Raw genomic sequence first — 15,063 nt, forward strand, 5'->3', positions numbered from 1 at the left:
TCCACAGAATGGAAACAGTTCTTATTAAAGTCACACATGTAACACTGACCAAAGCAAACTGACCTGGGATTGACCACACTATCATCATCCATTGTCTCTCCACTGTTATCCAGCTGTGTAGGACTGCTCTCGCCCAGCTCCTTTCTTACCTATCCAATCACTTGCAATAGCTTTTCTTTCTGCACACTGTTACCTCTGGTGCTCTCAAAGCATCTACCCTTGACCCCCCCCCCTCCGATTTCACACTTGTCTGCTACCTCTAGCAATATCCCTGAATTTGCACCACTTTATTGTGGAGTCCACGAGATGTAGACAAAAGTCGTAGGTAGAAGGATTGGAATGAGGCACTCACTGAGTGTGAAAATGGGCAGCGCGGGCTTGTGGGGCCGAAGGGCCTGTTTCCTGTGCTGTGTTGTTCTTTGTTCTTTGAAGACACCAGCATTAGTTTTCACAAGTAAGCTGATGACTCTCAGTTCTCCATCGCCACCAACTCTCTCTACTCCTCCACTGCTGCTAAATTATCAAACTCTTCATCCAGCATCAATTCTCGGGGAGCAGAAATTTTCTCCAATTAAATATTCGGAAAACTGAAGGCATCGTTATCGATCCCCACGCCAAACTGGGTGACTGTGTGAAGTCTAGCCCATTCTCCCCATGTCTGTGTGGGTTTCCTCCGGGTGCTCCTGTTTCCTCCCACAATCCGAAAGATATGCTGGTTAGGTGCATTGGCTGTGCTCATTCTCCCTCTCCGAATAGGCACTGGGGTGTGGCCACTCGGGGATTTTCACAGTAACTTTATTGCAGTTTTAATGTAAGCCTGCTTGTGACACTAATAAATAAACTTTAAACAAGATTGATCCCAGAGATGAGGAACTTCAGTTACAATTAAAGACTGGAGAAGTCAGGATTATTCTCCCCGAAGATGAGAATGTTGAGAGAAGATTTGATAGAAGATTGCAAAGTCATTCGAGGCCTGGACTGAATAGATAAGGATAAACTGTTACAGTTGGAGGGAGGATCGAGAACCAGAGAGCAGATAATTAGTGAAAGAAACAATTATGGCATGAGGATAAACTCACACAGTGCGCGGTTGGGATCTGGAATGTACTGCCTGATGGTATGATGGAGGTGGGGGCCAATTGAAGCTTTCAAAAGGGAATTGGATCATTATCCGGAAAGGGGAAAAAAAAGATTGCAGGGCTACGGGAAAAAGGTAGCAGAGTAGCAGTGGTACAATTGTTCTTTCAGAGGACCAGTACAAGTATGATGGTTCGAATAGCCTCCTACGGTGCTGCAGCCATCTTACGATGAGATTCTGGATGTAACCAATGACAATTATAAAAGACAGTTGTTTGATTAAATCTTCAGATATACATGTATATATATATATACATATATATATGTATATATATATATAAAACACCGTGATTAATTCATCACCATGTACAGTGGATAAAACCCTGGTAACACTAACCTGCCAGCTATAAATGGAACTAATAGAATTCAAACTGCATCCAAAGTATTAACATTTCCACTGCTACACAAACAGGAATCTCTCTGGCACAGAAAACAGTAGAGGAAGTTTAAATGGATTCAAGTATCTGTTGAATCGGCTCTGCTGATCATCAGAGCTCCTTACAAATGTGAAGGACTCAAATGTTGACTTCACTGATCAGATTCACTGAGGTCAACGCTATCTGTTCAATTCTCTGCTCTGAAAGATTCTTTTTATTCAGGTGTCTTTATCAGAGGCGCACAGCCTCAGCTCCCTGCTATAGACTCTTAGACATCTGTGAAAGGATAAGAAAGACACCTGAAGGAAAAATATCTCTAAGAGTAAATTAAACATTGCATTGCTAATAATCAGTTTGAACATTATTGCAAATGTAGTGAATTAAATATCGTTGCAAGGCAGTAACTAAATGGTATACCTCAGGGATGTATTATCAATGTCCTTAGTTCAGCTACGGCAGGCAAGTTTGTCAAAGCATTTCAAAGCACAAAAGATTGAGGTACCAGGGAATGAAGAATGTTAATGAAACTGGATCCGACAAAGAACACAGTCAGAGAAGGAGGAACAGAAAGGTTACAACCGACACAATAAAAGGAAGAGTAGAAAATGAACTAGCCCAAGAACAGGCAATGGCAGTGCAAGGCAATCTCTTTGCACAAATCATCGCAAAGCATTTATTTTTTGTCATTTCCTTTTGAAAAAGATCTGTAAATAACTCAGAAAGTGAATGTAATTAAGCAATCACCATTCAATTTGTGCCGCACTAAATTGACTAGGATCATAATCAGATGACTGCAAGCGGCAGTTAATTAATCTGACAGGCTCTGGGAAACAGCGTAACTGTGAATGTTACTGTGAATACTGTGAAACATGATGGATCTTGATGCTGTGTAAACGTGCAAAACTTTTTTGCACAAGTGATGACTTTATTTTACTCATTAGAGGGACATGGGCATCACTGGCTGGCCAACATTTATTGCCCATCCCGCATTGTCCTCATTCAGAGGGCAGATGAGAGTCAACCACATTGCTGTGGCTCTGGAGTTACAATGGTTACATGGGCATCGGTAGATCATTAATTCCTGATATCTTTTTCTTGAATTCAAATTCCACCATCTGCCTTGGCAAGAATTCGAACTCGGGTCCCCAGAAAATTAGTTGAGTTTCTGGGTTAATAATCTAGCGATAATACCACTGGGCCATCGCCTCCCCTCATTGCGAGTCAGTGGCACATTTTTTATTTCCACTGAAGTCCCACACTCCCCTTTCAGACAGAGGAAGATAGCTGTACCGTAGCCATATTTGATTAGAACCTCTTATTCACCTTGGGATTATTTGTCTCTGTGCGGGGATTTCAATAATCACTGGCTTTTGATAACATTTTTAATTAGCACTGGGTGAACCCTGCATTGTTGGAGGTACCATAGTTCCATTCAGACATCATTCCACTGCCCCCACCTCCACCTCCCCAATTCCTCTCACACAGGTGAACACCAAAGTTGTCATGGCACTGTTGTGAAGGAATGTCAAGCAGTCCTCTCCTGTGTTCTGCAAATATTTATCACACAGTCAACATCTAAAATTGACTGTTCGACCATAATCACTTGGCTGTGTAAAGTTCTGGTCACCGTATTATACAAAAGGATTTAATTAAACGAGAAAGAGTGCAGGAAAGTTATAAGGAGAGGCTGGAAAGAATGGGTTGTTTTTTTATCTGAAGCATATGAGGCTTAGGGTTCAACTTATAGAGGCCTATAAAATAATGAGGGCATAGATCAGATAGATAGTCAACACCTTTTCCCAAACTAGAAGACATAGGTTTAAGATAAAAGGGGAGAGATACAAAAGAGTCCAGAGGGGCAATTTGTTTACACAGAGTGTGGTGAGTGTCTGGAACGAGCTGCCAGAGGTGGTAGTAAAGACAGGTACATTTTTGTTTCTGGTCGCCTCACTATAGGAAAGACGTAGAAGCTATTGAAAGGGTACAGAGGAGATTTACAAGGATGTTGCCTGGACTGGGAGGCATGCCTTATGAAGTTAGGTTGAGGGAGCTGGGACTCTTTTCCCTGGAGAGACGAAGGTTGAGAGGCGACCTGATAGAAGTTTATAAAGTGTTGAGAGGAATAGATAGGGTGGATTCTCAGAGGCTATTTCCCAGGGCTGAAATGGTCGCTACGAGAGGACACAGATTTAAGGTGCGGGGAGGAAAGTACAGAAGTGATGTTAGGGGTAAGTTTTTCACTCAGAGGGTGGTGAGTGAATGGAATCGGCTGCCATCAGTGGTGGTGGAGGCGAACTCGCTGGGGTCTTTTAAAAGATTTCTGGATGAGTATATGGGGTTTTATGGGATTGGGGGTTATAGATAGGTCTATAGATTGGTAGGTGTTGATGTGATCGGCGCAACTCGTGGGCCGAAGGGCCTGTTTGTGCTGTAGCATTCTATGTTCTATGTTTTAAAAAGCACTTAGACAGTTGCATGGGTAAGATGAGTATAGAGGGGTGTGGGCCAGAGGCAGGCAATTGGGACGAGTTTAGTGGTAAAAGCTGGGCAGCATGGACAATTTGGGCTGAAGGACCTGTTTCCATGCTGTAAACCTCTATGACTCTATGGCTTGGCTGCATGTGGGAGTTTGCTTTGCACAAACCAGCTGCAATGTTTTCAATGTTACAGCATTGCCTACACTTCAAAGATACTTCATTTGCTGCAAAACTCATTGGGATGCCCTGAAGTCATGAGTGGCATGAAACAAATTCAATTATTTATTTATTTTCCTTTGTTCTCTGCACAATTTGTTTTCATTTCTTAGTGTGTTCTTTCTTCCAACATTCATTTTGTGTGAATCAGTCTCACATGATGGACTTCAAATAGTGTGCCATCTATTGAATGACTAGGAGCTAATAATGATTGGTAAGTATAAAAGTTATGAACGAATATATTTGCCACAAGGTAGAAAACAGGCAGAAAGGTTTTGACTGAGCTGAATTTATAGAGGGTGGGAAATCAGCCACAAGGGAAATTGAGTGACTGGACGTTCAAAAGCATGCTGGAGGTTCTCAGCAGCAGAGCTGAGAGGGCAAGCAGGGTTTGTATACTTATCCCCCATAGTGGGATTGGTATGCAGACTTGGTATGGAGTAGGAGCATGACCAGAAATAAAACTCTAGGTTTAGCAGATGTAACGCTAATTCTGTGGCCGGGTGCCAACAATGGTGAGGAAATGGAAGGGCTGAAGATAACGCTTCCAATATTTCCAATGTTCAGTCTGAGGAAATACAAGGCTCAATGTTAGGCAGGCAGTCTGATAGCACAATGGTAATGGAGGGGGGCCAAGTGAGGTGATGGAGCCACTGAGCTTGCTCAAGCTGACCCCATGAGTACTGATGATATCTATATCAGTGATTGCTCAGTTGGTGGAACTCTCATCCGTCTGTAGAACCTGAGTGCAAAACGCAAAGGTGATACTCCTGTGCTGTGCTGCACTGTTGGAAATGCCACTTTTTAAATGAAATGTCAAACTGTAGTCCTACCTGCCCAGTCAGTAGAATATCCCATCTGACTATTTTGAAGAAAGGCAGAGGAGTTATTCTGTGGTCTTGGCCATCATTCCTCCCTCAATCAACATGACAGAAACTTCAGGGGTATCATGGTGGCACGGTGGTCCACACTGCTGCCTCATGGCATCAGGGACCTGGGTTTGATTCCCGGCTTGAGTCACTGACTGTGTGGAGTTTGCACGTTCTCCCCGTGCCTGCATGGGTTTCCTCCCACAATCCAAAGATGTGCAGGTTAGGTGGATCGGCTATGCCAAATTGCCTCTTAGTGTCAGGGGAACTGGCTAGGGTAGACACATGGGGTTATGGGCTTGGGGTCTGTGTGGTCTTGTGGTCGGTGCAAACTCTTTGGACTGAATGTCCTCCTTCTGCACTGTAGGATTCTATGATTCCGGTCATTATCACAAACATTATTGTTTGAGGAGCTTGCTGTTCCAAAATTGGCTGCTGTCTTCCTCACATTGCAATAACAATTACACTTCACTGGTTGTAAAGTGCTTTGAGATACCCTGTGATTGTGAAAGACACAATATAAATAAAAGTCTTTCTTTCAAGGGGCGACGTTGGAATAGTTTAGGTTAGAGGGTCATTAGATTGGTTCCACTGGTCGGCGCAACATCGAGGGCCGAAGGGCCTGTACTGCGCTGTAATGTTCTATGTTCTACATGAAGTAGAGGAAAAGGAGGAAAGGGATTTTCCCCACTCCCGTGGTTGGTTTCCGATTGGGATGACTGGCAAGCCGTGGAAATTGCCATTGCCTCCAGCTGGACCTGAAGGTCTCAGCCCTCCTTTTCCTCTTTCTTATGGAAAATCAGACATGTTTGGAGGGAGAAGGGAGAAAATTCCGGCCGACAAGTCCATGGGATACTTGTGAAGTGATACTCCGAAGAAAGTGGTGATATAGAGAAATCCTTACAGAGATACAATGGCTCTGATTAAAAATATGAGTAGAATCGAGAAAGGGCATCCAAATGAAGGAGGAAAGGTATCAGAAGTCAAATGATGCCCTGACCAATGTCAAAGGCTCAAGAGACGTTGTGGACCATGACAAAGAAGAATCAGTTATAATCCCAGAAAATATTGTTCATGACTTTGGTTAAGGTTGTCTATGTTTTGTGGGAGAAGCTGATATCCAGTTGCTATTATTAATCTGTCCATCTGTTTATAAGGTATGAGTTTTCATAGAGAAACCAAAATGTATGACGATTACAAATGCTTAATCCTTCTTTAACAAATATTTCTTATTTTAGCGCATGCCTTTAATAAAAAGTTTGGTTTGAAAAGAAAATTTGCAATTTTATTCAAAGCATCTTTCCAAGCTTAAATAATGGAGTAATCCTGCCAGAATTTATTGCTGCTTATATTTAATCATTTATTTCTCTGGCTGATTTAAGTTCTGAAATAGGTATAGAAAACTGCAACAGACAAGTGCAATAATTTAGAAATTATGAATATGTTTAGAAATTAATATAGAACTTTTCCACCTAGTCTTTCCACACTTATTGGTTTTCTACTGAAATGTGTCTGCATTTGTCACTTACTGTACTTACCAAATGTAGCTGCAGATCAACTATCATACCACATATATCAATTTTGCTTTCGAAAGCTATTTCATAAAATGAGCAACTGCCACACTAAGTTAGTTGTGACTGAGAGTATCACACCTCTGAAATGTTGCCGTTGTTTGGGAAGCAAAGCAGAAACTGTGGAGCAGGATTTGATAAATGTTTGGGGAAATGAAATACTTTTTTATGGTATGATACGTGCTATAGATTAGATAGTGCACTTCAGATGTCCTTGGAGATTATAAAGCAATTACGGAGTGGTGTTATGTCACCATTACCAATGACACCCAGCAAAAGAGAAACATGTACAATCTGACAGTGACAAAGGCTCCAAGGGGACTCTTGTGCATTTCAAGTTGTTGCGTTCTGTCTCTCCTAATGTTTCGTGCAAGTCTTGTTCTTTCTGAAAAATAAAGGCTTTCTGGGCACTGAATATACTTCGATTCTTATTGTGAGTTCAAAATTTGCAATGTGAAGTTAGCTGAAGATGTAAGACCTTGACTCAGAAGGAGAGAGAAAAAAAACTTCCAGCCAATAATTAAGAAGTGAAATAGGCTGAATTCACCCCAGTAATGATTTTATATCACCGCTTCAAGCAATAAATGGGTGCAATTAAGGCTTATTCGAACAAAGGTTAAGGAAAAGGTCTGCTTGCAGAACGGATGAGCAGTAGAAAAAGAGATAGTGGAAATCATACAGGATGAAGATAAAGACTGTGGCTAAAATAGCCGCTAACTGTCCAAACCAGCAGAAAAGGAATAAAAGGGCAAAAATATGGGTTAAGGAGCTTCGAGCGTTGGAAAATTATCTTTTGCATATCTGCAGTAGCAACTTAATAATGAATTTCAAGTAGAAAGCAGGTACATTTTGCAGGTTCTGAGACTGTATAATTAGGGAGGCAACATATTAGATGGAGACAGAATTAATTTAGTTTTATTTATAACAAGTGGCAGAGTTACTTGAAGCAGAGGAAAGTTAAGCTAACACGTTATTTTCCATGATTACGAGATAGAACTGGAATATGAGACATTGATTGTCAAGTTAAATGGTTACAAGTTCAAATTAAATTGTTGAGGGAGTCTGGAAAGTCAATGCAATGAAGGTGGAACAAATTAGTGCACAGTTGTGAGAGACAGTGTGGAATCAACATTGTATAAGGAATAAGAGAAGGATTTGTGCATGGTCACTCCCTCACAGAAAAGGATATGGGAGATGGCATTAACATTGCTGAAATTTGATAGCAGGAAAGGGAAGTAATATTTTCTCTGCCAAGACTGTGTTACTGAACTGCCACAACTATTTAAATTCTAAAATAGCGACTACAATGTGTTTGATGAATTTCTACGACAAGGAAAAGGAAAGGCAACAGAGTGTAATCATTTGATAGAGCTTTGCAGATTAAAATTGTTCTATGCTATAATCTAGGTCAGAAATTCCAAGGTATTTTATGCAATCAGCCTAGCTCATAATTTTTGCACTTTAATTTGGCATAGGTAAGCATACAATTTTTTTTCTCTAAGTGCTCAGCTAGCCTGAAAATGGGAGCGTTCCAGATCTATTTTTGGGCAAGTTTTCATGCCCAATTTTATGCAGTTTGACTCTGAAATTTTGGACTAGTCTGTTTCTAGCTGGATCAACTGTGGGTGGGGTTTAACTCACCAGATAGCCTGCAAAGAGAGGTATTGCGTGTGTGCAGACATCTGATGCTGCACATTCGCATCAACAGTAGCAGCAGTCTGATAGATAGGGAGAGAGCTGTCAGGCCCCTGCTATTCTACGCAGCCTCAAAGAGCAAACCCCCCACCACAATCATGAGTGTCCACAGCCCGAGATGCAGGCCCCACCATTCCCCTGCTGCCCAGACTGATTACAGTCCTGCCCTCTGATTGATTGCGGACCCACTCCCTCCCCCAACACTCATAGACCACCTCCCTCCCCCATTGATTGCAGACACCCTCCCTCCCTACCAACCGCGGCCCTGCTGGCCTTCCCCCACAGATCGCACGCAGAGTGACAGTGGGCCCCCTCCTCCCACAGGCCCGGTTCCACAGTCAAGGTCAACATGACTGTCCCCCATTCATGTGGAGCATTCCTCACCAGAGAGAACCTTTCCCAGTGAGGCCATACAGGCAAGCGAGCCCAGACAATTGAGAGGCGGGCTCATAAACACATGCAAAACACGATTTTAATAAACTTAAATGAGTGAATCAGCCTCTCACCCATTACCTGTGAGAGATTGTCTGCACCTGAATTTGTCGTTACATCATGCCAGTCACAAAAACAGATACCAATCAGTTACTTTACACCCAATTTTATGACATTTTCCCACTTCAAAATGTGCATAAAGTGGCCCTAAAATTCTGCTAAAGTGTTTCATTCCAGGTATGATTCAAATAACCCACTAGAAAGCTTTTATCAAACAATATTTATTTAAGAATACAGTTAACACATAGAAAGAAACTTAACAAGAACTTTTACCAGTTGCAAACTTGAATTTAAAAAACGATATTGAATGAACCTGAACAACTCAATGTACTGTTCCAACCAAACAAACCTTCTTGCAAACATCGATCCATCCCAGGGTTGGCACATGATGTGGAGTTGCCGGTGTTGGACTGGGGTAGGCACAGTAAGTAGTCTCACAACACAAAGTTAAAGTCCAGTAGGTTTATTTAGTAGCACAAGCTTTTGGAGTGCCACTCCTCCATCAGGTAAGTGAAGAGTTTGGGTCACAAACAGAGCGTATATAGACACAAACTCAATTACAAGATATGGTGACATATATAGACACAAACTCAATTACAAGATATGGTGACATATATAGACACAAACTCAATTACAAGATATGGTGGCATATATAGACACAAACTAAACTACAAGATATGGTAGCATATATAGACACAAACTCAATTACAAGTTTTCCACAGAAAATAAGAATGCTCATGTGATGCTGAATCCTCTAGCTCTGCAAAACTTGCTGTAAATTATTCTTTGCATAAATTATTGAAACTCTGACTTCCCACCATGGAGCTTCCAGCACAGCTCAAAGTAGAGATAGAGCCATTACTGGTCTCTAGCTAGCGAACCATGAACAACAAAATTTTCATGCAGAAAGGCAAGAAAAACTGCTTCCAATTAGCCAGCAAAATTTCTGATACCATGGAGAGTCAAAACATTGCATCCAGCCTGGAGTCCAAACACCTGCGAAACTAGCCAGCTGCCAAAACAGAAAGTAAAAAACTCTTCCCACCTGATTTATCAAACATTCTTCCCCCCAACAATTCAAGAGGGTCATAAAATTCATTAAGATCCAGGGCATTGCATTAGGCCCAGCTTAAAAATGAACAAAAAGCCAATCATATGACTCTAACACCAATAAAAGGACATTGAATCAGACAAGTCAGCAACAAACACAAAAGACCCTCTTAAAACAACTGCAGAGAAAAATGATTAAAATACATTTCTTAAAGGTACAATACATATTTTAGCGGCTGTAAGCAGGACCTTTGTTCAAAACCAGAAAAAAGGCTGGAAAATCTCAGCATCTCTGACTGTATCTGTGGAGAGAGGATAGCACTAATGTTTTGTGTCTAGATGATCTTTCATCAGAGCTGGTCAGAGTTGGAACTGGTTAATTTACTTCAAATGTGTTATGAGAAATGATGTAAGAGTAAAGGAACAGGTCAAGAGAGTTGACGCTTCAAAGAGATTCATTGTATGTTGATTTGAAGATTAGTCAAATGAATTGATATGGTACACCTTTATAGAATTAAGGAGATAAAAACTGAATGAGAATGGGATGGATTCTTTAATGGGTCGTGAAACAGCTCTACCAACTTTTTGCCTAAGTGATGAAAATTACCCCCCAGTATGTGGGGAAGAATTTTCAAGGGGCAACAGACCATAACTCAGTAAATCCATGTCCATTTTAGACTCAAAGTGTCGTATCTGGAATAGCTCAGTTGCTTCCAAGCCCCTCACATACCTGAGCAAGATACAAAAATAAACTTCTGACTTCTGAAGGCAATGTGTGGGGCTTTCCGATTCTACACAAGAGAGGAATCTTTTGGTTTTGCCAAAAGCGACTCCCCGTGGTGGAGGATCCCTCGTTCACGGGACTGGCAAGACGCACAAAACACCACAATTATCGGCGAGACCAGAAGATCCCATCAACAGGCAGTGACCAGCCAGCTCTGTCACTGGAGGGGGGGGTGGTTTAGAAAATTCCACCCATAGTTTCACTGCTACGCTGTAATCTCACTGGGTGGAAGGTTCTCATTTCTTTTCTGAGTGTCAATGTGGGCAGGAAGAGCAGTGTGAAAACCGTTAGCTGTATCTCTGGCTTTTCCCACCAAATCACTAAATGCTTCGATAAAACAAATCCTATCATATCAACAGACGGGACAGGTTCTGAATGAGCCCATCCCACCAGCAACCTTGGCTCCTGATAAGAACAAAGTACAAAGAACAAAGGAAATTATAGCACAGGAACAGGCCCTTCGGCCCTTTAAGCCTGCACCGACCATGCTGCCCAACTTAACTAAAACCCCTACCCTTCCGGTGACCATATCCCTCTATTTCCATCCTATTCATGTATTTGTTAAGACACCCTTTAAAACTCACTGCCGTATCTGCTTCCATTACCTCCCCTGGCAATGGGTTCCAGGCACCCACCACCCACTGTGGAAAAAATCTGCCTCGAACTTCTCCTTTAAACCTTGCCCCTTGCACCTTAAACCTGTGCCCCCTAGTAATTGACTCTTCCACCCTGGGAAAAAGCTACTGACTATCCACTCTGTCCATTCCTCTCATAATCTTGTAGACTTCTATCAGGTCACCCCTCAACCTTTGTCGTTCCAGTGAGAACAAATCAAGTTTCACCAACCTCTCCTCATAGCTAATGCCCTCCATAACAGGCAACATTCTGGAAAATCTTTTCTGTACCCTCTCCAAAGCATCCACATCTTTAGGCTGCACTTGGAATACCATATTCCAAGTGCAACCTAACTAAGGTTCTATAAAGTTGTAACATGACTTGCCAATTTTTATGATCAATGCCCCGGCCAATGAAGATAAGCATGCCGTATGCCTTCTTGACTACCTTCTCAACATGCATTGCCCCTTTCAGTGACCTGTGTACCTGTACGCCCAGATCCCTCTGCCTATCAACACTCTTAAGGGCTCTGCCATTTACTGTATATTTCCTATCTGAATTAGACCTTCCAAAATGCATTACCTCACATTTGTCCGGGTTAAACTTCATCTGGCATCTCTCTGCCGAAGACTCCAACTGATCTATATCCTGCTGTATACTCTGATGGTCCTCATCACTATCCACAAATCCACCAACCTTTGTGTCGTCCCCAAACTTACTAATCAAGCCAGTTACATGTTCCTCCAAATCATTTATATGTATTATAAACAGAATCATTTATAGATTGGGGTGTTGTTCCTAAAGGAGGTCCCAATGTAAAAAGAATAAAAATAAACAAAGGGCATTGAAGCTCACCCCCAAAGGAAGCCTACCCCCAATGGATATGGAACCACCCCCAGGGACCCTCTCCCCCAGCAGTCCCACCCTCATAGACACCCCACATACCCCTCCCCTCACCCACCACTCAGAGAATCCTACATTGAACCTTCACAATGGAAACAGTACTGTGGGCATTGCCTGGGTTCTGTCAGGATAATGCCCAGGCATGACCTTCTGTCCCCCACCGCCCCCCAAGGGTTATACTTACCTCTGTGCCCCCAATGGGTTCTGTTCACCAGTTCCCTGTTTCACAAAGCCTGTTGTAAATCCTGCCAATGTGACATTGCCTGGGGTCAGGGTGGGTAGAATTCCTTACATGGAAGTGGGGAGACTGCAACTTAACCGGAGGCCAGTTAAGTATATGTATGCTTTCATGGCGGGAACCGCATTTCATCATTGGGGAAATGATGGGACAATCTCAGTGGGAAAATCCCACTGGCGTGAAAGCCATTTTTGGGACTCCTGCTGTAGTCTCAGCCTTTCCGCCATTCCCGATCCCTGAAAACAGAGGTGGAAAATCCCACCCCCCGCCTATTTTTCTGTTGCATCTTTTCTTTTACACTACTGTAGCAATTATTAGGACAGAAGTGATGCCGACCAAAGCAGCAAAGACGGGTGGGCTAATAGAGGTCTTTAAAAATTATGGAATAGATTGACAAGGTAAACATTCCCAGTTGTGTCAGAGTCCAGAGAGATTGCAAAGATAAGATAGACGCTAATAAATTCAATTAGGAATTTATGAGGAGTATCTATTCCCTGAGACCAATTCAAGTGTGGAACTTGATCCAAATCAGTGTAATTGAGACTTGAGACAAATAACTGGAAAAGTTCTCAAGATGGAAAGAAATGGAGAGACATTTTGATGGAGGAGATTAGAGGAGGTTTGCTTGCGAATAAACACTGACATAGAACGATTGATTTGAATGACCTATTTCCTTGCTATAAATTCTATGTTGTGTTGAAAAAGTCATGGTGTAGAGATGCCGGCGTTGGACTGGGGTAAACACAGTAAGAAGTCTCACAACACCAGGTTTAAGTCCAACCAGTTTATTTGATAGTAATCCCACAGGTTGGCTGCAAAGACTTGCATTCTAATCAGTATTTTGTAAACTGTGTGTGTCTTTATATGTCCTTCTCTGATCAGAACCTTCCACACACCTGACGAAGGAACACCATTTTCGAAAGCTTGTGGGATTACTATCAAATAAACTGGTTGGACTTAAACCTGGTGTTGTGAGACTTCTCACTGTGTTGAAAAAGTCTATGGTCTTTTGGGGGAGCCATCCCACCCTGTGTCCAGGGGGCATGGAGACTCAAGTCACCAGGCCACTTCAAATATTCACAATTGTCAGGCAGGAATGAAGATGTTGGTCACAGGGATGCCTGAACTCACCATGATGTAGAGATGCCAGTGTTGGACTGGGGTAAACACAGTGAGAAGGCTCACAACACCAGGTTAAAGTCCAAGCAACCAAATAAACCTGTTGGACTTTAACCTGGTGTTGTGAGACTTCTTACTGAACTCACGATGCCAGGAATGATCTTCAGGTCTGCCAGGGCTAGAAGGGGCAGTCCAGCGAAGAGGCCCCCACCCCAGGGGAGAATGGCAAGGTCAAGATCCTTGCTCCTAGTCTGAGTGCACTGAGACTCTCCCTCTGCAGCCTGGCAGCAGCAGAAAAGCAAATGGCCATTGGATCTAGCTCCTTGAAGTCCCTTGGGTCCAACTCGCTGGATCCACGTTAGCCATTACCAGCATCAAAGCCCTTCTGGGGTATTTCCCACTGGAGAGATGGGTGAATAGAGGGAGGCTGGTAAATGGGCTGTCAAGCCTGTTAATTGAATGACAATTAGTGGGTTTGCATAATACTGAGGTTACCGCTTGCTTTGGGTAGGAAATTGATGGGGGCTGGCAGGATGGGTTGGGTGAATGCTGACAGCCCTCACGCCCATTGGGAATCCCAGTTTTTGGCCAAAGCCCAATTCAGCACAGCATCAGAATTCCCGCTAGCCAATTGATGGAGTGGAGAACTACCCATCAGGGAGTTATCCACTTCCCCCAGTGCTACACACACACACACACACACACACACACACACACACACACACACACACACACACACACACACACACACACTCCATACTTTGGCGCAACGCAGTGGCATCGCGGTTAGCACTGCTGCTTCACCGCTCCAGGGACCTGGGTTTGATTCCCAGCTTGAGTCACTGTCTGTGTGGAATTTGCACATTATCCTCATGCATGCGTGGGTTAAGAACAAAGAACAAAGAACAAAACAGCACAGGAAACAGGCCCTTCGGCCCAACGAGCCCGTGCCGCCGTCCCACTGTCTGTGTCCTATTCATGATTTTAGTCTACGCCTAATGTGCGAGGATCAGGGAGGTCCAATTTAGGGACAATTTAGTACCCAATCAATCAGCCTAAAAGCACATCTTTGGGGATGTGGGAGGAAACCGGAGCACCCGGAGGAAACCCACGCAACCACGGGGAGAACGTGCAAACTCCCACAGACACAGGCCCAAATCCATGTGTCCGCACAGCAACAGAGATAGTCTCTGAGCTGTCATGTTGCCCTCGAGATGGTCCAGTTTAAGCACACTAACGACATGAAGCAATAGGCAACTCCCGAAGCAACGTCCAAGAGCAGCCCACTACAACCTGCCGCATAAATGCCCCTTGCTGGACTTAAATGCCTGTGGAGACAAAAAAATTCATTATTAAACAGGCAAAGACTGTAACATCCTGAGGCAAAACGTATTCCCAAGCCTACAATGTTTAGTAAGGCCTACTATATCCCCCTATATGTAGCCCGCTCATGTGGCTGTCTAAGTGACTCTTAAACAACCCTAGCGTGCCTGCTTCCACCACCTTACTCGGCAGTGCAT

This window comes from Carcharhinus amblyrhynchos, chromosome 5 (genome assembly GCF_965287045.1).
Source record: "Carcharhinus amblyrhynchos chromosome 5, sCarAmb.v2.hapA, whole genome shotgun sequence".
NCBI classification, from domain to species: domain Eukaryota; kingdom Metazoa; phylum Chordata; class Chondrichthyes; order Carcharhiniformes; family Carcharhinidae; genus Carcharhinus; species Carcharhinus amblyrhynchos.